Consider the following 25253-nt stretch of genomic DNA (forward strand, 5'->3'; position numbering starts at 1 on the left):
TCATCCAGGCATTAATAAAGATGTTAAACAGTATACTTGTCCCAGAATACATCTCTGGGGCACTCCACTGGTGTCCAGCTTGACTTCATGCTGCTGGTCACAGTCCTTGAAGCCCAGCAGTTTGGCCAGTTTTCAGTCCACTTCGCTATCTGCTTATCTAGTCCATACTCCATCAGTTTGTCAGTAAGGATGTTATAGGAGACTGTATGGAAAGCATTGAAATTGTGATGCTTTTTAGCAATCCAGCTGATGTTAAAAGAAACATCTGAATATACACACTCCCTCAACGAAAAACTGCAGACTCTGATTTCTGGCTGCTACTGATAATGACGTCAGGTTTTCCTTGTGGAAATGTGCATTGTGACAAAGAACATGAGTGTTGTTTAAGAAATCTCTCAGTCCCAGTTATTTACTCATTGGTGAGGTGGAAGCCAGATAAAAATAGATTATTTAAAATAATGTTTTGATTTAAATCAAAGATTTTTACTTAAAAGAATTTTTTTAGAAATAAATACATTTGAAACAAAAATTGGAATCATGACAACTTACCTGCACTCATTTATTAAAGGAACCTAATAAAAAGTTGTGTTATAAAAAAAATGCAAGCAGCATATGTTTGCTGAAATCTTACAAAAGTCAAGCCACTGCTCAGGGTTAATTACCACTGTCTCTAGAAACAGTTTGTTGAAATTATAAACCTCGTTTCATTTTGGACTTGTTCTGCAAGTGTAGAGAGAATATATTCCTCAATTTCAGTTTACTCAGGTTAGTTTAATTCAGTGTGCATAAGTTTTTTTCTTAGGCATACAGCGCATGTTTTACTAATGAAAGAATGTATAAAACAATGTCTTGCCAGTTCCTAAATGAATTCAAATTAACATCCATTTAAAGCTTGAAAGAGTTTTTGAGCATGGAGCATTTCTACCTTCTACCTGTGACAATTTTTGAGGAAAGGTTTCCACAGACCTTTTTCTTCCACGCTGTAGGTTTTGGTCCTTCATCAGTATGTGTGTGTCTTATTCTGAAGTGAAAAATAGATATTGCTGTATCAGAGAATGAAAAGAATGTATATTGAATTGCTAAGTTTTTCTCCTCCAGGCTTTTTTTTCTGTCTTCACTCTCTTATCTCTTTTCCTAATTTGTGTAAATAATACATTACCACTAGATTTTACTGTCTGAAAGAGAAAAAAACAAGTTTGGCTATATTTTCTCAGTTTGAATCACAAAGGTGTGCAGCATTTTAAAGAAATAACCAGCCCAAACTTTGGGATGTATATAACCTTGCTTTATAAAAGTGCATATATCAAAGAGAAGCCAAACGCTCTGCGTTTCAAATGCAGCTGGAATAGTGGAGAATACTGTAGAATGGAAATAATTACTGGTTTTAAGGACATGTTGAAGTCCTAATCGCACTGATTTTCCTGAAGTGCCTTTGTCCAATGACTTGTGAATATATACAGCTTCAACTTCTTCAGTAGCGCTAAAAATGGACTAACTTGCGTGCATGGTACTTGAAAGACATAGACTCACTACATGCTTTTTCTGGTGGAGGCTCTCTGTGCGACTTCAAGTTGTTGAGGTTCAGCTTCAAGTTCTTCAATATGCATGTAGGAGTATATCTTATCTTCCTTTGTTTTTGATGTATAAATCACATTTCACCTGAAACAAAAAGACATTTGATCATTAAGTACCTTTGTGAGTTTGGACAAGTCTTCCAGGGCTTCTGTTCATTATGTAGACACAATCACATCTCCCTCCCTCCTATGATGCGGGGAGAGTAACTACCCTCAAGATTTAGATTCTACAGTAATGTTGGCCCAAACTCACTAGCTAGTTTTCACAAAATAGGAAATTGAAGCTGGCATCAGCATTTTCCACAGCTAAGACCATAGTGAAAATATCCCTTCCTTCTGGATATTTCTGTCAATCAAGATCATTTAGGCTCTTCAGTTTAATCAACGTAGATTGTCTCATCTGAGATTAGAAATAATTCTGTATAGATCACATTTTAGGAATATATCTTTAGTTCCCATTTTTTTGTTGCGAAGAAGACGGGCTTCCATTTGATTTCTAAAGCTAGCATCAGTGACAGAAAAAAACGGGATGAAGACAGTTTCATAAGCTAAGCAAAATGTATAATAGTTTCTGCTTGGGCAGTAGACACAACTCCAACTTTTGTAACAGTGATGATTAATTTTAACTTAGTAGAAAACCAATTTTCTACCCAGAGTTATTGAACTGTAAAGAAATATGCCAGTATCAATTGCTTATAGTCAGTACCTCTGTGTAGGAGGCACAATAATTTTAGTATGACGGCTAATACACAGGAGTACCAAACTGGTAGTATATAAGGCTATTGCAGCCCAAGGTCTCTGGCAAAATGTGTTAATAGGAGTGAAGTGAAATAAAATAGTAATAAGAAGGATTGAAAAAAGACCTGTGTTCATAAAGAGCACAAGAAATGCAAAATAGGAACTATAATTGAAAAAGAGAAGAATATATTTTAACGTGGGTCTTGCAGTTTTCCTAGGGTGCTGTAAAGCAGATGTTAAATAGCTGGACATCCATATGTTAGTTAATATTGTTTTGTAGTTTCCCTTTTTTGTCATTGTCAGGCTCTTGGTGTTAAAAGCTATTGCTATGAGCGGTGATCAGTTGTTGTTTCATGCCTAATGGACTGTTTCCCAGAGTTCAGAATGCCATGAAATGTGCTGTGGGCTGAAATACGATATACAAGTTATCCTAGGAGTTGATTTAGGAGTTAGTTCTCGTAATGTTTTGAGTTTGTTGGAAGAAAGAAAGAAAGAAAAAAAGCAGATGGGTTGCTAACAGTGGGCTTGATATGGAATACAATAAGTTCTGAAAGAATGTCAGCAAAGAATAATCCTATCTGCTTTTTTTTATTATTATTTTTTTTAAGGAGACATTGTAATTTCTGGCTTTTCCTGGGGACTGTTTTTTCCAGGAATGGTCTCTATGGTCTAGGGAGACTTACATGCAACTTGGTATCATCTATCTGTATTTAATGTGAAATCTTTAAAATTCTGTCTTATATTACATGGGAATGCTCAGGGAATATCTTAAATCAGTGGCAGGAATTCTCTTGGCTCCTGGAAAAACTGGATACTGGATGTCATTTGGGTAACAGAGCCGGCAGCTTCAACGATCTCCATAATTGCATCCACCAGAAGCCAGCCAACTTCTATAAGCTTGGTGACTACCCTAAGGTCCTTGCATGTGTGCAGGAGGCCAGACCAATACAGCTGGGGTTGCACTTTGCTGGTCTTGATCTAATAAACCTGGATCTGCACCCAGCCCAGAGTGCATAAACAGAAATAGCGCCTATCTGTGTCTGTTGAACAGACTAGATGACTCCTCCCTTGGATGGGAAGAAAATGCTGTAGATGTGCTGGGACTGTGAGGACAGGGGGTAACCATGAAGTCCCTACTCATGCGCTCAGCTGACTGCGTGGCAGTCACACGTGCGAGCTTGTGTTGGTGTAGGAGAAGGAATCAAAAGAAATGGGTCCCACAGATCACCTGGCATGGAAAGGAAAGTGAGAGTGAGTTTGGGCAGATGCGAGCATTGCCTCGCATGAGAGAGAAGTAAAGGGACACATTAAAGCCTCTCACAGACACAGTACCAGGCATAGGGCTAGATGTGGAGGGCAAGAGATGGAACCCAGAGGACCTGTAGTAGGGAAGGGTCTCCAGAAACAGAAGGGGGTGAATGAATGGTGATCAGAAAATTCGCTCTATGTTTATTACCTAAAGTACATTGAAAGATACGAAAGTGTAGTGTAGTACAAAATGAAGAATTAAAATCATATTGCTTTCTCCTCACAATCCCAGCTTAACATTGTTCTCTCCATTGTATAGAGATAAGGTTTAGGAATCAGTAAGAGATTGAAGGATCTGTCAGAGACAGAAATATGATTCTAGAAGTATTGCACTCTGGCTTCTGTGAAGTCCATTAGATCTCATTGTCTGTCCTATTGGCTTTTCTGAACAGAAGCTCATTACCTGTAGGTTGAAACTGGTTTATAAAGATATGCAGTAAGTTTCTTAATTTAGATAAAACTAAGACTGATCTACATTTGGTAAGTCAAACTTTTTTTTTTTTTTAAATTTTTATTTTGGGCATAGCCTTAATTTAACTGCTACGTGGGGGATGTTAGCGATTTTCACTCTTTGGATCAGAACGTGAGGGAATCGCCTATGTCTCCCTGTTGGGAAAAGGAGGAGAATGAGAACCTTTGTCATGGTTGCAAGTCAGTTTTTGTCAGTGCTTTTTCTGTACTAGTGTAGGCAAATTACTCAAATGCATGCCCTTCTTAGCAGAGTGGGTGGGGGTGGAGTTTATAGAAATAGCTCTCACATCTGATTTCTTTCAATAACAGAGAGAGAGGAAATGACCTTTACTCAAAGGATTCATATGAACAAAAAAAAAAAAAAAAAGATTTCAAAGTCAGAAGCACCAAGAGAAGCAGATTCCTGAGATTGTTAGCAAATTGTACAGGGAGCCTACCACTGCAACAAAGTCAAGGAGAAGTAGTTTTTCTATTCACATCTGGTTTAGAGGCATTCTCTTTGTAATTCAACAAAATAAGGTGGAATGAGAACAGAGGACATCTTTGTTCTGTATTAGGCAGCTTGAATGTGTGCTGAAGAGGGTGTTCAGAATGACAATTGCTCAAACCCTTGAAAATAAACAGAACATGGTTCCTCAGAGGCAACTGTAATGTCCAGCAAGCTGGGTGAAGTTACTGCTGGATGCATTTGGGATTTTCTCCAATGTTATGCTTATAATGGGAGCAAATAATTTGGCCTTTATTAAATTAATTAGTCTTTGTTCCTCCCCAGACTGTCAATGAGGGCGTTGGTTGCAGTGGTTTTGTTTAGCATGTGGGTGTATGGCTGTTGGGAAATGGACCAACAAAAAGATCTCACTCCCATGGGTCACCTTGCCTGAAATAATCATGCTTACTGAAGACCTTAGTTGTATTTACTGTTTAGATCCACATATTTTACGAGGTCCCTAGGAAGAACATATACGTGGTCACCATGTCACTGAGACATTCTCATTTCCATACTGAATGATTTGTTCCTGGTCTGCTGGCACTGTAGAATAACACTGTCCTTTTCTGAAACAGCTAAAAAAGAAAACATTGTGATTCACACAATATTTGTGAGCCCAGGGTTTACTGGCTGACAGCCAGGTTCATTTGCCAGCACACTGACCAGTACTGGGATGTTATGGATACCAGTTCTGCACTGGACTGAATCAGTCTGCGCCTCGGGGGATGCTGTAGGACAGCTTCTGGAAGAGGTGTGCTTTAGGATTTCTGGAAGGGAAGTTTAATGTCTCTCCCACTCAACTCCAGTAGGTCTCCAGAGGAAAACTTAAAAATCCTCTACTTAAAGAATGTGTGCTTGGTTTTCTGGACACGCTCAGTATGACAAACTCCAGAGGCATTTCCACTGCTAGTATATGCTCTTGAAGAGATTGGTTCTTGAAGAGATGTTTGTGTCTGTGTCTGTGACACCTGGTGACCAAAGGACTCTGTCAGAACAGTTTCAGACCACCTAAAGCCTGTTCCCAGTGCCATGCGGTGCCTGGAGAGCTGATCCTACTGATGCTATTTTAAAACATTTCCAGTGATTTCAGTTATGAAGGGTATTAAACATTTAAAACTATCAGCAACTGTCAGTCCTATGGGAGGAAATGTAAGAGACGTGCTCAAAGCATTTTCTGAAACTGGGCAAAACTGATGAGCCTCTACCGAGAGCAGCCACTCCTGCTCTCCCAGCGTGCATCAAACTCAGTTGGGCTTGACCCGGTTAGCCTTAGGGTTAAGATTAGTGTTTGACCCAGGGCACAGCCATGTGAGTAGTTTTGCATGAAGACCTCTTTTCTCCCTCCTAGAAGATGGACCCTTTTCCCCCGTGCAACCATCGTGTTCCACGATGGTTCCTCCTGAGCAGAGAAAATCGTGGGCGAAATCAGGGTGACCACACGGTGGCAGCAAAATCTCAGTTTTCTGAGGAGCTCCGGGCACCCAGGGTCTGAGATCAATGATTATTACCCTTAGTCATCGCTTTCCCTTTCAAACCACCAACAGGAGGAATACAGCAGGGAAAGGAAGAAAGGCTCTAAACGCCTTTCATCCAGCCTTTACTTTTCTCTTCATAAAGCTCATCTGAGTTTCTCTGTGTGAATAAAAATCAAGTTTGGACTGACTTGCTTAAGTGCCCAGACTTTGGAGGGGTCGGCAGCTCTGCAATGCTATGATGTTATAGCATCAGGCAGGAGAAGCATGGGCAGAGCGGCGAAGAGGGGAAATTATTCTATGTTTCCTAAGTAGTATATCCATACGCAATTGCTGAAAGGAAGGGATCAGGAGATTAAAGAAAAATAAATTGCTTTATGATGCTTTGGTGCCTGGATGTCTTTGCTGAGACAGAGAGGGCAGAAGAGGTCCCTGTTGGCTCTAGCCCTGACAGGACCATAAAGTTTGATAACAGAAATAATAGAAATATGTTGGGAATAGCTCAATATTTGTTGTGACTCAGCTTTCTTGTTTTGGACCTTTTTCATAAGTGTCTTAAGACACTTTTTTTCCTTAAGACTTGTTTCCTACAGTAAATTACAAATTAATCAAGGCAGCTTAGAAATCCCTGTGCTTAACTAGGTATTGAACGTGGCTCAGCTGTTGCTTCTGCTCTTGTTCCTTTCATCCTCTGTCTCCATCTCCCTGCATCTCCGTTCTGAGGGGAGTAGCCTGCAAGGCTGATAGAAAGGAAGAGTCTCCTGGGAAGTGTTTCAAAAGAAATTCCTAAATTGCGTTCATAGGCAAATGATAACATTTATTGCATAATATTTATTTTGAGGAAATAGGAAAGAGGGGGAAAGATTAACAAAAAAAAAAAAAAGCAGTCATTGCTCCTGCCTCATTCTTGTTTTTAATGGACCAGGTAAAGTATACCTCAAAAGTATGCCCCAAAGATATCTTAGGTGTTTGAGACAGAATCCCAGAGCTGCTCTGACAGCCGATGGACCGATGGAGATACTTTATTCTGTGGTTTCTTTAATGCAAGCGCCAGGCCCCAAGAGCAGCCACCTCTTGGCTGCAGGGCTCAGGGCCAGCAGGCGCCGCCCTGCCCCTCTGCAGGGAGAGGTCCCAGGACCAACCCTGCCTGAGGGAGCTGCTTTTGGCTGAGGCCATAGTGCTTGGCCCCGCCAGAGCTGCAGCTCCGCCATATCACAGCCAGGCCTGGGCCCAGCTATGGCCCCCACGGTCTCAACCCAGGTCTCCAAGAAGAGCCTGGATTGCCTGACCCAGAGATGCCACCTCCAGAAGTGCTGCAGCACCCTGAGGGAGGTCTTTCTCCCAGAGAGGCCATGGATGATGGCAGTCTCCATTCCTGAAGCGTGCATCCCATGGGAGCATATTCAAAGTGGGTGAATATCCCCAGGCTGACTCGCAGTTGTCTAAGATGTGCTGTTTGAACAGCCAGTGCCACTCAACACCTGCACACTAGGTGTCTTAGGGAGATTGGCCTAGGAAGGCTTCCAGGTTCTTTTCTGACTTCGTTGGTAAAACCCTGCCTTCACTGAATTGCAAAACTACTGTTGCCTTCCGTGGGAATAAGGCTGCTGGGCTGCTCAAGAGCTTCAGTGCTCTCAGAAACCTGCCTGTTGCTGCAGGTCTGTTTGTACAGTGACTTGCATTTCTCAGAGGGAAAAAAACCCCAGGCAACTGAGAGAGCAAAGAAGATTTTTTTTCTCTCTAAGATTTCTGAAGCACATAACCCAAACCACTCCCCTCTGTGCTAATACAAGAAACAGGCCACAAGGACGGCTTTGTATTGACTCTAAGCTCTAACCAACCCTTTGAACATGTGTGCATACGCTTATGTATGTGTCAGGGCCCTGTGGGCACCTGCAGGCTGTGATTGCCCCGAGAGGCCCCAGCTGGGACGCCCTCCCACATACCCACTGCCCAGGAGCCCATTTAAACTCAGACTCAGCTCCCAGCCCTGGCTTGAGCTATGTGGTGAGGGCATATCTGTGTTTCCACTCCCCAGCTTTCCCTGAGACGCTCTCTGTATATCCTGCATCGTTAGTAGACCCCAGCTTTCTTCCTGGCCTTTGGCTGACAATTACCAGATGGTTGATGGGTCCTGTTGCTGATCATAAAAAATGGTCAAGAAGAGGCTGGCTTCACTGTACAGGTAGATAAAGTCAGTTCCAATAATACAATAGTTCTATGTTGTTTGCAATTTCAAAAAATCCTGGTGAACATGTTAAAAGCTGGTCTTATCCCTAACAACCATTCAGTTATTCTCTTCAGGTCTTTGATGGTTAGACCATTACTAAGGAAAGTGTTAGCAGTCCTGTCAGTTTCTGCATTTCATTAACAATGTAATTTATTTTGGGATAGTGCTAAAGGACCTAGAATGAGGTCAGGACTGCTGTACTAGGTACTCAACATTTATTCCTTTTTCCAAGATCTAAGCAACTGGTACTGATCAGAGAGCTGAAATACAGATGTCCTTAACCGTGCTGTTGACTCTTTTCAAAGTAATTAACTCTCCAACCCTAGCAAAAAAATGGCCGTAAGACCTTCAAATTTTCTGTATTCTACCCTGAAGGGTTAGAATGAAATTTAAAATACCGGATGCCCCTCACCAAGAGCACTTGAGGATATTCGATCGTTTGGTTTCTGCTGGTGCTTAGGCCATAAAGTTGTAGACAACTTGGAAATATATGTTGTATTGAATCTCTGGGATTACAGTTAGTCATCTGTAGGTTTTTCCATCATTATGAAATGCACAGGGTTTGGGTTAACAAGTAAACAGAAAAATAAATTGTTCATTCCCAGTATATGTTTAAACAGAACCACGCTATCTATAACAGATGGAGGGTTCCAAGATTATTTTAGTGACAGATTCTTTTCTCTTTGCTTATTAGCGAACAGTTAAATAAATTATTTGCCAGATACACAAGTCAGGAATACTTGCTGAAGGAAATGGAGTTAACTTGTCTGCTCTGAGTCAGGAGGCCAGGCAAGTAAAGTGCATGAAGGAGATTGAGATGCATGGACCAGTACGAAGTACTGATTAAATAGGCATCCTAATAGTGGTATCCGAGAAATCTTTAATTTTTTTAAACTGCTTTTTATTCATAATGGAATTTTGTCTTCATTTTCTTAAAATAAAATAATTCTGTCTCTGGTGTGACAACTCTTATTCTGTAGCGCTAATGCTTTCTGCTCTTCCCTTGCTATATGAGGATTTTTTTCTGGTATCCCTGAGCAGTTCTTCCTATAGCAGTGATAGCCACAAATATTTCATATGAAAGAGATCCTAAGCTATTAGAACTATCTAATGATAGTGCTATAAAAAGCATTAAGTGAATTAGAGGCATATAAAATATCTATCAGATACTAGCAGACTGTAGTTACTTAGCAGAGTAATCCAATATCAATGCCTGTGATTAGTGCATTAGATCAACAGTGTTTACTGTCCTGGTCTCTGGTCATAGCTCTTGTACTCCATCACTGTTGTTAACCGATTGCAATCTAATATTAATATAGCTCAACAGTAGCTGTGAGGTAATAGTTATTTCATTCTACAGATAGAGTAGTGTAGGTAGGACTTGGAGGCAAGAACAGCAGACAACAAAGATAATTCCTTGACTTGCATTTGTCACATAATTTGCACTTTTTCTGTGTGTTTGTTGTTTTTATAAGCTATTGTTTCATGAGATTCAAAGAGTCTTCATTGTCTTCTGGAAGGTGTGTTTTAACAGGGGACTTTTTGAAAGAGAATTTTTCTTGACTGCCCCATTTAAAAGGTGGGTCAGACAGATGGAAGAACACCAGATGGCAAGTCAAGTATCTTGGCCAAAGCAAGGGGAGTTAGAGAAGAACAACATTAGCAGTGAATAACTTGAACGCTGAGTCATGTCAGGCCATGAAAACAAGAACCAAAATACATAGTAAAATGCAAAGAGTGGATTTTGCTTCTGTCCAGGAAGCTTATGGTATCCTTAGTCTTATGAAAAATTTAGGCAGTATATTAATTACCTCTAGAGGTGTCACGTTAGGCTTAAGCCACCTCAGTGGGTGCCTTAGTGGATTTTCTACACCTGGACTTCAGCTGTGTGGTCCTTTTCGGGTCTTATGTACCTGAGACAGTGGCACCATTTCACCAGGTCACCAGGTTTCCTACTGTACATATTTCTGAGGTTGGCCAAAGCTGCATTTGGCAGCTGATTGGTTAAGCAAGAGGCTGAAACACCTTGGTTTGACTGCTCTCTTTGCAAAGCTATGCCACCAAACAGGTGACAGGAGATGTTGCTTCCGTGGGATCTGACCCAGCCCATGGATAGACCGTGTTGCCATGTGCTTGCAGAAGTTGCCTTTGGTCAAAACTTCTTGTTCAGTCGTATGGGTACAATAATCATGGCAAAGGGATAATGGTATGCAAGACATAAAGCTTAGAAACATTTATAAAATAGATATACTCAAAACATAGCATTTTAAACTTCCTCAAAAACACCTTGAAATCTTTATCTCAAACTTTAGCATAATTTGAAGTTCTTGGTAGACACAATTGTGTTTTTGCTGTTTTCTTTCAAATTTCTGCCAGTTCCCAATCATTAGAACAAATGTGACATCCACCTGTGAGGAATTTGGAATTATGTCATCATGCCTGTAAGATCTGGCTTTTAATCCTTTGAAAGGGTAACATGAATAAAATAAAATGAGAGGACATCTTTAGGTAAGGGTACTAAAATGTCTCTTCCATTGCACGTCCATGTGCATTTATTCTAGAAGTAGCATTCTGTCCTTGAAAAGATGAATCAGAATAGGATACATCTTACCAAGGACACAATACTGCTTTTCTTTTAAGGAAGAAGTAAATAATTTTCTCTCTTATTATATGCTTTGCTTAATTTTTTTTTTGTCGTTTTATTAATTATTTTTAATGTTGAACAAATACCATCATTTCAGGTGAATCCCCCCAGTGCTTAGTTCTTGCTTGGAACTATTCACAATATTTCAAATTGTCTCTTATTCTTCCTTCTCTCTGGTTATTTTAATCTTGATCCAATTGCCACCTATGTTACCATAGACTTAATTCTTCCAGGTTTTCCTGTCAACCTTATCTCTAGTTTGAAGTAATTTAACAATAACAGCAACAAATAAGAACCGTCAACAGAATTTTCCAAGTGCTTGTTCATGTTTTTCAAAATACTCATATTTCATCTCTGTTTTTCTGCTGTTGAAATACTGAACTTATGTTGACCCATTTTGTTAGAAAGTTTTAAAGTTTTTCCTTAAAAAAAAATAATTGACCATTTTACTTGGTGATTCTATGTTATGTTTAATCCAGGCAGACTGAGGTAGTACCAAAAAGCCAAGTAACAGAGACTAATCCCAAACTGATATGATCTGAAGTTCAAAGGGCTTAATAGCCTTGCATCAGCATCACACTTCACTGAAATATGGTGAATGTTCAGACCGTAGGAAGAATTTTCTCATATCTTATATCTTCCTAGACCACGTCACACTGGTGATGCTAATAAATGTTTTAAAATAGTTACTGGGGGCACTTCTGTATTAACACAGACTAGGGATGCTTTCCAGGGAGTTATTTCCATAGGGCTGAGATACCTGGTAAAAAGTGAGAATAAATATCCTGTGCAGAGGACTTGTGGTTATGCTGGCTTGACAGAGCAAAAGGAAATATGTATTAGTCTGAACGTGAAAACTGGAAGGTTAAATTTTAAAGCATGTATTCTGTGGAAAATGGTTTGTGTGATGCATAATATTTGGATGGGGCACCTGGAATATTTTTGTGTGCATTGAAAAGATGACTTGGCTCCTAATATTAAATGCATTTTGATGGCTCAAGATGAATCAGGCTATAGGTTAGAAACTATCTCATCTCCAGGGAATTACTCCAGAAAAGGTTTGTTGATAATGGTTAGAAGACAAAAAAACCCCAAAACCTCAAACCAACAAAACCCCCAAACGTTGGAAATGGTTCTTTGGCCATTCTCCTGTCTTATCTATCAAGGTTTCCAGAAGTTTTCACTTTAGAATATGCAGTAGAGAGGAAGACCAAAGAGATAGAACTTCACCAAACCTTCTGATTTTATTTGCATTCTTTGTAATGATTGGTAATAAAAATTGGCTAGAGTGTTCATCTAGGATTAAGATGATATTTTAAGTTTCTGAAAAGATGTAGATAATATACACATTGTCTACCTGTGCTGTATTTTCTGCATTCAGGTTCAGACCAGAAGTAAAAATGCTTAATTACATGTAAGGTTTCCCACAGTCTTCAAGATCAAGCAGGAAAGGAGATCTCTTCTTATAGGTATCGTGTGTGTGTGGGAAGAATATGGAAGGGGATTGTGGAGATAAATTTTTCAGTTTTTAGTTTTGGAGGAGAAAGCAGGCCTCAGAGTTCCTCAGAACAGCTTTCGAGCAGTGTGCCCCCACAGCTAAGACTGAAATAATGGCTCAATAGAATCAAGTAGTAAGCCTTTCTTTTACTGTTTTTTCTATTTTTAATGTCTTAATTTAAAGTTGTATGTGAGTGAAACGTATGTTCACAGAAGTGACTGCAAGAATGGATTATTTTACTAAAGGGAGTCATCAGTGCTTTTTATTCCATGTGGTAAAGCCCAGAATGCATTTAAACCCTCCTTTTTAGTCTGCATGCATATTAATTTCCCTTGAACTTTAGATATTCTTAGCCACGTTACATGCATGACAATGAATCTGCATATTATGCAACAGGCTTAAATTTAGCATGGCATGTTGGGAGGCATAAATTTCCCACAGACCCATGCAGCTTTGTATCTGCCAAACTGACACTAATAGCTGCCAATTATTGCACAAAGAGATGTTACTTGTTCAAAATGGGGGGGGGGGATCATTGTAAAATTTTGAGTGAGATCCTAGACCCACTGATATCAGTGGGAGTTTTGCTGCTGAGATTTTCAAAAGCTGATGCTATGCTTCTATCAATTTTGGGCAGATAATTAAATAGAGACGATATTTGTCTACCAAGATTTAATGTCAAATGCTTAATGTTACGCTTTTTCTGTGTGCGGTAGATGAAGTATTTTCTACTTTTAACAGGCTTACCTGAAAAAATAAAGCAAAATCTGTTTTATATTAAATATGTTCACTTTCCATAACTTAAAAAGAAATAGGAGAGAAAGAGCAGAGAAAATCAATATAAGGCCACAGAGGCTCAAAAGCTGGGATTATAAAAATGACACAGAATCAGATGAATTGTTACCCATATCTCAAGTAATGCCTTTTCCCTTCTTATTTTTTTAATGTTTTTTTTTCAAACTGTGGATTAAAAACCTGTTAAAAGTCACACTGCATTCAAATGTGCTGGCATTACCATACTGTTACTTATAATACTGCACTTGCTGTATGATGCACTAACTGGAACCATTGGGTTAATTAAAAACAATAAGTATATACTAACATTGGTGAAAGACTGTCAATTTGGGTGCCTGGCATTTGTTTTCTATGGAACCGAAACGTTCAATTGGAAAAAGCTGGTAGGCTGAAACACCTCGATTTTGCACTGAGAAAATATTTTGAATCCATTTGTCACTCTGTCTGCCTGAAGTGCTGTAGCACACTATGCAAAGGCGTTTCTCCTCTTTGCCTTAGTCTGGCCTCTCTCTGTACAAAAAAAGGCAGCGCTTTGTCCTGTGTTGAGGTGCTGTACTCATCAGGGGGGTGTCATGACCGCGGCAGTCACAGGACATAGAGTCTGGTTGCAAGGTCCAGGCTGTGAGGGATGCCAGCTCCATCCCCCCGTAGGCTTTACGTGCAATAGAAGCATTTTAGGCTTGAGCGCCAACAACATGTTTTGACACCTTGAGGTTTGGAGGGAGGGAGGGAGGGGACAACTTCGCGTTCAGTAAAAATTGGAAGTAATTCAACATCTTATTCTGCCTTGAGATAGAAATTCTGATCCATGAGCATTTGTTTCCTAATGGAAGAGAAATTCCAATTTCTGATCAGGTCAGTATTTTATAATGTTCTCAAGCAAAGCAATTTTATTTTGGAAACAAAACTAAGGCATAAGGTCTGACACTGCAATGTACCCCATACTAATGAATTGATACTTGTTTATTTCTGGCTTTATGTAAGCCAAATGAATGTAACATTAGGTTACTACTTTGGTACCTATTGGGGCTAAGCATTGGTCAAAGAACTGCAGAAAATCTGTCTGCTTGTCCTTTCCGATTGCCATTCCTTATAAACAGATCGTATCTGCAACTGACTTCAGATCTGTCTTGCTCAATGGATGCTGCTGTGACCCTGTTGCATGACTGCCATCCCACTCTGTCTTCTCTTGCCTAGCAACCTCTTATCACACTTTGCTCAAAACTTACTATCCAGCTCTCTGTGCTTTTATGACATATTCCTTCTGGTTCATAAATAAATATGAAAAAACACAATCAAAGATTGCTCAATGTTCTGTGCTGGCTGAATTCTTGCAAGTTCTGTTACGTGTCTAGCCTTGCTGGCATTTTCAACATTTTGAGCTATGAGTCTTACAGTCACTTTGCTAGTTGTTTGTCCTCATTATTCTGGCTTCTGTTAGTGTTAGGGTGAAATGAGCAGCCTTCTGCATATTTCTAAAGAAAGTAATGGATATTTCAGTTCAGCCTCTCCACTGGCACACTCATACTTTTCTTGGTCAGCTAGATTAACTTCTTTGATTGGGGCTGGTATATTTTACAGGTTTTTTATAGAGCTGTTTGGAGTTTTTAAGGATCTGGGTGCTTTTATATAGAACCTGGACGTTTTCATGAAGTTGTAACAACTTTGGCAATGTATTTTTGGGTGGAGGTGAATGTGGAGGAACAAATGTAATTTATTTTCCTTTTTCCTAGAAGGTAAGGTGCTTGTGGCACTGCACATAGATTTGGAGATGCAGTTCATTTCCCATCTCTAAGCGGGATTAATCTCTTGCTTCTCCAAAAGTCTGCTTTGAATGGGGCAGTGCAGAAACCTGACTGGATCTCCCACGCCTCAGACTATGACCCTCACCTGCGTGTGCTCACAAAAGTTCCTCATCCTAATCCGGACAAAGCTTGCTATGAATTTTGAGGTCCAGCCTGAAAACTTATGCAGATCCTTTAAAAATGGTTTCAGAGTTTTGGTTTTGACTCGGGCAGAAGAGAAATACATCTATCAATCTTGAAAGATGTTGCATGGGGAATTGCCTGCTTATCATGCTCCTGTTTTCATGCAGAATGTGAAGATGAATTACTAGCCTGGAACAGCATTATTTCTAATGTATGTAAGTTTAGCAGATAGGTCTGAAGTATATTTGGTCTTATTAACATGAAATTAAATCCATTGGTTGGTATCCGATGGGTAAATTTTGCTGTGCACATGCACTGGTTTTGTTTTCATGAAAATGTTAGTTAATCTCTGGAGTATATCCTAGAAATATAGAGCATGTCTGTGTGAATCTTAAATAACCAGTGACTGAAAATTTTTGGCTCATGAGCAGTGATTAGAAAATGTACTGCCTCTGTCAATTTGTTTCTATTTTTGGAAAGCTGTGAAATATCAGCCTTGTACATCACATCAGCTTTATCAACTTCATGCTGTGATGTTCAGTTTTATTTCCAATAGGAATGTAGCAATGTCTTGTGAACCACTGGAGTTGGAGATAAAGGATCTGATTTTCAGACAGTGGGGGTCTGGCTGCATTTTAATGCTCATTTCACTTGAGGCAGACACAACTGTTTCCACAAGTTTGGCACTTTTCAGTTAGAGGAGCTCCAAACAAACAAATTTGCACATTACGTAGGAACTGAATCATACTAGAGTGCCATAATCCCAGGCTTTTAAGGATTTGCTTGTTCTTTGTGTAGCTGGTGACTAAATGTCACAAATCCATTGCTTTTCAATATCACAGAAGCCCTGAAGTGGTGTGTTCTGTGCAAAGAATGAGTTGAGATTGGATAACGAAAATTTAATTCTCCATCATTTTTGTATGCTTTGAGGTACTTAACGTTATTTCTTTTAGTTGGTGGTGTTTTTAACTCCTCCTGTCTCAAGGTTGGCTTTCCCTGGGTGTTAAACCTGGATCAAAGCCTGGGTTTGAGCTGTTTTCTGGCTTTGCTTAGCCCCCTAGATCTTTGAAGGGCTGGACAAGTAGGAGACACTAAGTCAGAGCGGTATGAAGGGAAATGGGTATTTGTCTAGGAACCCTACTTCAGATACATGTGCAGGCTGAGCAGCTCCTCAGAAATGAATAGGAGTAGGATTTTCCTAAAAGCAGCCTCACTCAGCATATACTGATGCTTCCTCCCAGGAATGGGAATCTCCACTTGCTCTCAGTGTTTCTTCTACGTTCCATCCCTTGGGAAGGGGAGAGAGCAAATGGGTTTTGGAAGCTCTTTTTCCCCAGAGGAAAGCATAGAGGTCTGCTGAGAGGGATGGTCTGAGAAACTCCTTCCACACTGTTCCCAAAAGGAAAGTTTTGGTACCTGCTCAGTGGTGGCAGCTGATAACTCCACTTTTTGGCTATTTAAGGGGGTTTGTTCTGAAGAAACTGAGGGTGGTAGGATGACTTTGCAGTCACACTCTAAGCTCTAGGTCAGGGATGATGGCAGTGTGGTTAAACCACCCCCTCCTCTCCTCCAGCTGCCTCCTGGCACTGAGGGGTAAACCTAAGAGCAGCACCTCAGATTGGTGTTTCAGACAAGCTCCTTTTCTCCTGGAGTATCCCCATGTGCTTCTGATGAGTGGGTAGGCTACCAAGTAAATCAGCAGTTGCGTGTGAAATGCTGGCAGCTGTGTATGTCTGCTCCCCGGAGCTGTACCACTGATGCAGAGTCAGTGTGCTTCAGGTGCTGCTGAAATGGATTTATTTCACTGTATTACAAAGCAGTCACACTTTCTTAGAAGGGTGATAGAGAAGTCTGCTTCTCCAGAGATCTGCCTCAATTATTTCTTTGTAGTTAAGAGCAGACACTCTATAGCGCAACCCTACTTGGAGTATCATTTTGCTGGCCAAAATGCTAACTCAAAATCTACTTTTGTTTGGATATGATATGGAATGACTTTTTTCAGTTTTCTTTGGCAAACTGAAATATCCGAGGGTGGATGAATCATCTTATTTGCCTGAGAAGAAACATATTTTATTGTAGGACACTAACATCTCCCTTTTTAAGGAAAATATGGGCATTCAGAAAACTAAAGATAAGGGAGTAATTCTGCTGTCCTCTTTCTCCCAGTTGTTAGAGATGGCTATTTAGAGCAGAGCCTTTCATGAACTTGAATCTTCCCTCTCCTGTTTTATAACTTGGTTCTAAAATATTGTGAGGTAATAGTCTCACCCCATCTTACAGAGGCTGTTCCAGTTTGCAATAATCAAATGAATGTTCCTTTGGGCAAAAGCGATGATGACTTCTGTTTCCTTATAGCAGAGCCTATGGTGAGGATCTATCAGGTACTGGGTTTTGCTTCTGTGAATGTGCAATATTTACCATGATAGAACTTGGCCACTAGAATAAGAAAATCTCTTAGTGTAGCGTGGAAGAAGGTGGAAGGAAAATGAATTATGCATGAAGGTAAGGTTCTCTTCTGTCATGTAGAACGTGTGAGGGATTCAGGGTTGGTGAAACACAGAAAAAGTATGTAAGTTATATTTGAAAGTACTTTTTGGAGCCTTCCTTCTACTTTCTATTTATTAGAGAGCTTCTTTGCAAATAAACTGAAGACAATGAGCATGAGTTTTTGTAATGTTTTGTTTTTCATGTCTTCCACCATTAATTCAGACTGAGCGAAAATTCTTATGGACTTTTAGAAGGTAATTCACAGGGTCTTGCCTTGACTGGAGGATTTATGTAGTTTTAAACACTGTATTGTTTTTATATTTGCAATTAATTAGTATACAAATGCTCTTGCACACTATATTAGAAGACCCATAGTAGAGTCTGCAAAATCAGTCCTGAAATTTTGGAAAATCTCCAGAATTAAACTATGCATTAGAAGTGCCCTTTGCACATACATCATAAAATAATCTTAAATTACAAGGATATATACTGTTTTGTTTTGTTTTTTTTTTAGTCCTTCAGGACACAGGATAGACAGTGCTCATTTAGGATAGACTGATTTCACCTCAATTTAGCTGCCTACGAATTAGGCATGTAGGTTAAGCCAGATGTCTAATTATCCTCAAAAGTCAAAGGAGAAATAGAAGGAGTTAGGGATGGTTATTCTTCCCGTTCAACTCAGAAGAGTTTCTTGAGATGGGGTGAATCGTCCCTGGAGGTGTCTGCATCTCTTCAGTGAGAACAGAGTCTACATGACGACATTAGAGTGGGCCTCTCACACAGCTAAATTTAGGTGAGGTATATCCTGCCTTTAATGGGCAGCTATTCAATGTTGTTTTGCTGCCTCAGTGTTTAGTATGCAGTGCTTGCCTTTATTGCCATGTTGGGTAACATCCTATTCAAACCCAGCTCTGAAGACAGAACTATTAAAACTATTAATTTCCTCTGACCTTCTCTATAGCAATTGTCAGTACACTACCTGTATGCTTCACAAACGTGAGTTATTCTTATAGCCACCTTGGGAGATAAGGAGATACCATTACCACCATTTTATAGGCAACGTTTTTCTAGGTGTTTCCTTGGATTTTGAGTATCTGACTTTGCAAATTCAATAATGTACCTTAGGTAACTTTCGGGGCTTTTTTGGGTGGTGGGGTTTTTCTTTTTTTTTTTTTTTTTTTTTTTTAAATCCAACTAAGACAGTCATGTCAGATGGTGCCTGCGGTAGCACTGTTTGTTAACTAAGAATCCTTTGTAATGTAAAGTTAGTTTTCCAGTGCATACATTGCAAGCTACAATGGTGCTCATGGTACCATTTATTCAGAATTCTTACTCAATATAAAAACCAAAACAAAAACTCATGATGATATTAATTAGGAGTTTTAACACTGACTGCATGTTGGTTCCCAAAATGAAATTACCATTGCACTGTGTTACAGTGAAAAGCTCCTGCGAGAACTCTTGCTGGGGTTGGGATTTTACCTTCGGGACTGATCGTAGAGTATATACTTGAAAATGGCATTCAATGTGCTATTCTACGTGACATTCTAAGCAAGAGAGAAAGTTACGTGGGAGACTTTCTTCTTACGGCAAGAAACGTTCTCTGTTGTATTTGATGCGTACAGCTGTTAGCTTGATTTCAGTTACATATTTTGCAATTCAGAAATTGCAGAAATACAAGAAAGTATTTTCTTGCTTCCAACGTATGAGTTTGGAATGTCTCAGACTGCGTTTGAGGAAATTAGAGTTTACTGAAATAACCCAGAGAACTTTCCTTGCATTCGTTCATTTCTGGTTTCAATTTTCCATTTGTGATTTTAAATTTTCCTGCAAATACCTGTAACTACGGCTTACAGATTTCACTGGTCTTGATAAAAATATCTTGTGTGATGTTCCACGCCTTCTGATACTTAGAATTTTCTCTTAAAATTAAGTGTTCTTTAACATTATGAACTATCATTATTTGAGGTCCTGTGAATTGCAAAGAGGTCTGAAGAACTGCATGATAAAAAGATGCCTGCGTTTCATTTCAAATATCATTAATATCTTTAATCTTACTTGTGAGATTGCAAAGATTATTTCTAAAAATCAAGAAGATGTATTTATTAGCCTGTATAACCTTTGACTGTCAGGAAATGGATCAAGTGTTATTAATGAGACATAAGAACTCATTTTAAGTCTGCTAAGTCAGATATTTTCTTCAGAAATGCACACTGGAAATTAATCTGCTGTGAGCATCATAGTTCTTCAAAAGTGTTATATGTGTCCGTGTACACGAAAACATTTATCTTTACAGCATTCCTAGAAAGCCTATATTGCTGATGGCCCAGCAGTCTTGAAATTCAAAGACTGATTTTTTTTTTTCCCTGTATCTCTTTTATAACGACAGGAATCCTTGGCAAGGGCTACAAAGCTTTGTATTTTAAGGCTGTGTAAACCTGGCTGCGGATTCCATCACTGAGGACATCAAAAGAAATTAGTTTTGCACCTACGTTTACTCTGAACATAAACTTCTGATATGGATTGGTAAAGCTGCTTACTTTCTTCTGCACTCCTCTTTTCTTTTAGTAATCCAAATAACTTCCCCTTTGCGGACAGAAGATGCTCTGAGTGAGGTCAGAGCGCCATAATGCTCCTCCCTCTGCCAAGATGCAGTGTAACACATCCCTGCCTCTGGAAGATGTAGTGAGGCTTACAGTTTGTAAAATGGGCTGGTAAATTTAGTCAGACAGGGCGTTGTTACAATGGACCAAAAAGCAAAGGGCAAGACCAGTAATCTTTCAAAAAGTGCTGTATATTTAAAGGTGAGAGGCCAAGACCTTCATTTTGCACTCTCTCAACTGATCTGGACAGAGTCTGTATGTAAGTGCATACCATTTTTGGAGAAAAACAGATCATTTTCACTACCCAAATTCACTCTAGATAGTCGTACTTCTAACTGGCTTAATCACAGCTGATTTGTCTTGTCACTTGTTTGCATGCCTGTTAGACTTAGGTAATTATCACAGGGAACGGACAGAAACTATAAGCATTGTTATCTTCTTACGTAAAGAGACAGCTCTTTTTCATATGTAATTATTTTCCTTTTCCAAGATCTGCTACATACTCATTTTATGTGAACTGATAATCATGCATTAAATAGGTATTATTTCTGCTGGTTTAGTGTCATATAATTTTATATGCTTTTGAATGCATAGTATTTGAAAATCTCTTCTGCCAAATTACAATATAGATATATTAATTTTTTTTGAGTAAGAAACATAGGCATTATGTTGGACTGTGGCTGTTAAATAAAGTGCAAAGAAATAATGTAAGGAACTGCGGTTCGAGATAAGATTGATAGTCTCTCAAGTGGCCGGTATTAGTTGCTTTGGAGTAGTTAAGGCACCAAGGGTGGAGAATTAGACTGTACCTTACTTAAGGATCAGCTATCTTGAAGGATATTGCTGTCCTCTGCAGCGGAAGGAGAGGAAAAATTTCTCCTGTTTTCTTTGGAAAAATACTTTCCCTCTTTCTTCATTACCAGTTTCATTCTTTTAAAAAAGGATCCTAAGTGGCTACGTAGTAAATTTGGTGATGCAGATGTCAGAAAAGGAATATATCACATTCAGTCTTTAAGGACAATTGTATTTTGTCTTATTTCAAACTTTTCAAGGACATATTTAAATGGGGAACTGTAGACAAAATGATGGGAGAAAGCAGTGCCTTTTCCCTTACCCTTGTAAATTCTGTTCTTCTTTGTCATGGAACTGTTTAAACCTATAGGGTGGGTGAAACAGAACACTCTAATTTACTTCAGTGTTTTATGTGTAACAGTTTAGTGTTGGCATTATCAAAATGTCAGCCCAGCTGCCAGATTTTGGACAGAATTCTACCAATGGCCTTTTTGTCTAAGATGGCTCTTACAATATGAGCAAAGTCTAGAGCCTGAACAGCATGATTGCACATTTCGTGTGCTTATAATATTACTCAATACAGAGACAAATCCGGTGGAAGACCTATTGTTGAACTGAATTCCTGTGAATCCAGATATATAGAAGAATCTGGCAGGACAGGCTGCTCTGATAAAGGAAAAAATGGATCCATTATGGCCCCAATATTTTTGTTAGTTGGGGGTACTTACCTGTACAATACGGCAATATATATTTGGGATACAGTCACTGAGGGATATATTAGGATCAAGTTCAATGGGAATTTATGCCTCTGGATAAGACCAGTTGGAAAGGATTTACTCATTTTTTTTTTAACATATTTTCTTATTCCTTTGAACTGGTTTATTTATAGCAGCCATACAATTAGTGTCCTGGAAGGTTTGATAGCATGGAAGTTTTTGCAACCGGCACATTAACATCATGACACAAAGGCTACGATTGCCAATTCCGTGCAAAGAATATTATGGTCATTTATATATTATGGTGAGGAATTTAAACATCCTCCACATTAACAAGGAGATCTGCATAAAGAATAGGATGTATAGGAAGATCTTAGTTAACTACCACCCTCAAAAACAGGAGATGAATTTATCTGGGCTTGTGTAAATCTTATCTAATAAGTTTCTTCCAAAGACACGGGAAAATGACATGGAGTGGGTGACCCAGACATGGTCACCATTAGAAAAGTTTGGCAAAACAGTGATCTTTTGCTATGTATTCAGGCTGTACTTCTAGGAAGCTTGCCTTATTTTTTTTTAAGGCTAGTTGTGGTTGTGAATGATGGGAATTAATAGGGTTAGGAACTCAAACTTTTAAGGGGTGTATTTGGTGAAGATTTTTGTAGGTCTCCTGGTCAGAAAAGAGACTAAAGATTTTTTTTTTTTAGAAATTTTAATTGAGAAAAGCTGACTGTCAGAAATAAGGAAATGCAAAATTATACACATTGGTGATCAACAGGTGCAAAGATAAAAATTTCTGAAGAGACTAGTTATTGAATAAATGGTGGGTCATCATATTATAAGATAAATAGTTATGTTAGACGCATCATTGGAGGGCAAAAACATGTTGTTGGAAACATATAACCCCAACGAATTTTGGAAAAGTTAGGGCTATATGGGGTTATTTTGGAAATAACCCTGAGAAAATAATTATAGAAGAAAGGGCAATAGGTAACTTTAATAGAAAACAACCAGTGGTTTCCTATAGCAGATCATTGGGAGGTCTGGTGTTTGAAGCTGACCATAAGGAAAGAAGACTTTGTATAATCTTGGTATGTTGTCAAGAATATTTAGACATGACACTCACATTTGCTCCTGGTTTTAAAATAGTTATGTTGTTCCGTAGAAAGAAACTAACACAAATAATCATTATTTCAAGTCTCAGACAGATAAAAGCTTTAGCTTTGATTCAAGGTTGCTACAGTACATATCTCACAAAGACAAGCCTTAGGAAATAAAAATAAGTGATACAGTCCATTAGCTGCTTCTTTATACCGTATTCATATGTTAGCATTTGCCTTCTACAATCCAGTATCTCCAACACTCAGAATAGGCTCTATTATTTACCTATGGCTATCACCAAGATACTTGCCCCTTTAACAAATAAGTAGTGTTTAATTGTCTATCTGAAATGTGTACAGATGTAATGTGTTATGTGTGCTGATACTTATGGGCTATAGGAAAATGTTGGCTCTTCTCAGAGTGGGTGGAGATGTATGCCCTGAAGAAGGGAGGTTATTGGTGTTGGGATGTATATACTGGTGGGTGGAATACTGATGAATATATTTCTGCACTACTCTGCTCTGATGAGCTGTCTAGAAAATGCAAGCAAATAATTTTATATCTGATTTTCTGTCTCTTAAGAACTTTGCGTAAAAACCAGCACTTATTCTTGTAGCCCAACTATTATTGGGCAGTAATAGTAGCATGTTTCCTTGAAGAGTCCTCTTATTCCCAAAGCTCTCCCATGGGGTGGGATCCTTCCTTCTTGAAGCTCCCTATTGGTATGCCCTACCCTGACACCACTGTAGGGAAACTCAGCTGCTTTTCTGTTTGTTTGGGGTTTTTTTCCCCTCAGTTCTTTTCTGCAACTTGTCATTCCCTCTCTCTGCCTTGCTCCTTTTTAAGTTACTTTCGTCAGTGTTAAATCAGTCTCTCCTTGTTTATAATCATCTTGAAACAGTGGTCACTGATCAGCATAGTACCTTAGATGCTTAAAAGTTTTAGACTTCAGAGTGTAATCCAGTCTGCTTGTGACTGAGCTTGCATGGTTTAAGAAGTTACTATCTCTCAATTTCTATCTGATACTCCCCCTGCCAAACTCTGGCACTGTAACAGACCATTTGGGCTTTTCAGAGACTGTGCTGAGCTGACCAGTCTGCTGTAAGTTCTCTGTACAATTACCATAATATACAGCCTAGTCACGATGCATCTCTTTGTCACATTTCAGTTGTCTTTGATATCATGACTTCCGATGTATTACTGAATATCATAATCGGGGTTTTAACCCAAAGAGTATTAATTATCGTGGTTTAATCTTGTATGGATTCTCAAATGAATTTCTGAATGAAGAAGAATCCTGAAACTGTTTTGAAAAACTGCACTGGATCAGTCATTTTTGCTTTTCAGTTTTCCTTGTAATGCCATTCAGAACTTTTGGCTGGATTTCTGTTGTTATGGAAATGACCACCATAATTACAGGTGAGTAAAGGACATCTTTTTGACTTCTGTTTTTCAAGCTTCCTTCAAAGCCATGGAGTATTGGATACTAAGGTTATTTTGCATTTTAATGATTTCAAGACTTCATTTGCTATATAACTTTAGTAAAAAAACAAAACCAAAACCAAAAAGAAAACAAAAAAACCCACAAAAAAACACAGCAGAAAAAACCCAAACAAAAAAACAAACCACAAACAAAACCACAACAAGTGAACAACCTGTCAGCATTAGCCTACTCAAATGCAGTCACCTTTCCTGCATACGGATTAATTCAGACAATATATTGTATTTCAGTACACAGATTGCTTTAGCATTACTGCCTGCCCATTTAGGGGATCAGCATTTATGCAAAGTTGCAGAACTATGGCATTCTGTCTACTAAAGTTACAAAGAAGTAATATTTACAATAATGCACCCTCTTTGAGTAACAAACTGCTCAATTGTGGCTATTACTTCTCTCCCGCCTATTTCTTGTACACATAATCAGCAACTGCACCACTATTTTATTGCAGGTTTTGTTTATTTTTTTTTTTTTAGACCTCAAATCATGGTGCTGGTTCAAAAATTAACTTGTCAAGCAGGTGCTCTGTAGTATGGGACACCATTTTAACAAGTAATATGATCCATATCCTGGTTCAAGACTAGGGCTGAAATCTTCAATGTCTAATGATTTTGGGTGCTTCTGCTTTTCGATGCCTAACTTTAGTGATTATTCAGCCTGATTTGTTCGTTTGTGCTCAGATTGTGTGCCAAGAGGTTACACGGCTTCCTGACCGGACCTGCCTGTGGTCACTTCAAATATTGGCAGAGAAAGTGAGTGCCTGCGGCCTACAGACGCACCCTTAGAAGCAAGTGGGGCAAGAACCACTGCCTCTATCAGAAATGCTCAATGGATTTTGAAGGCTACTCAGAAGCAGCTCTGTCAGGTACAGCTTGTACTCCTCCCTTCCCGTCTTCTTCCTTCCCTTCGTC

This window comes from Larus michahellis, chromosome 2, assembly GCF_964199755.1.
Source record: "Larus michahellis chromosome 2, bLarMic1.1, whole genome shotgun sequence".
Taxonomy (NCBI): domain Eukaryota; kingdom Metazoa; phylum Chordata; class Aves; order Charadriiformes; family Laridae; genus Larus; species Larus michahellis.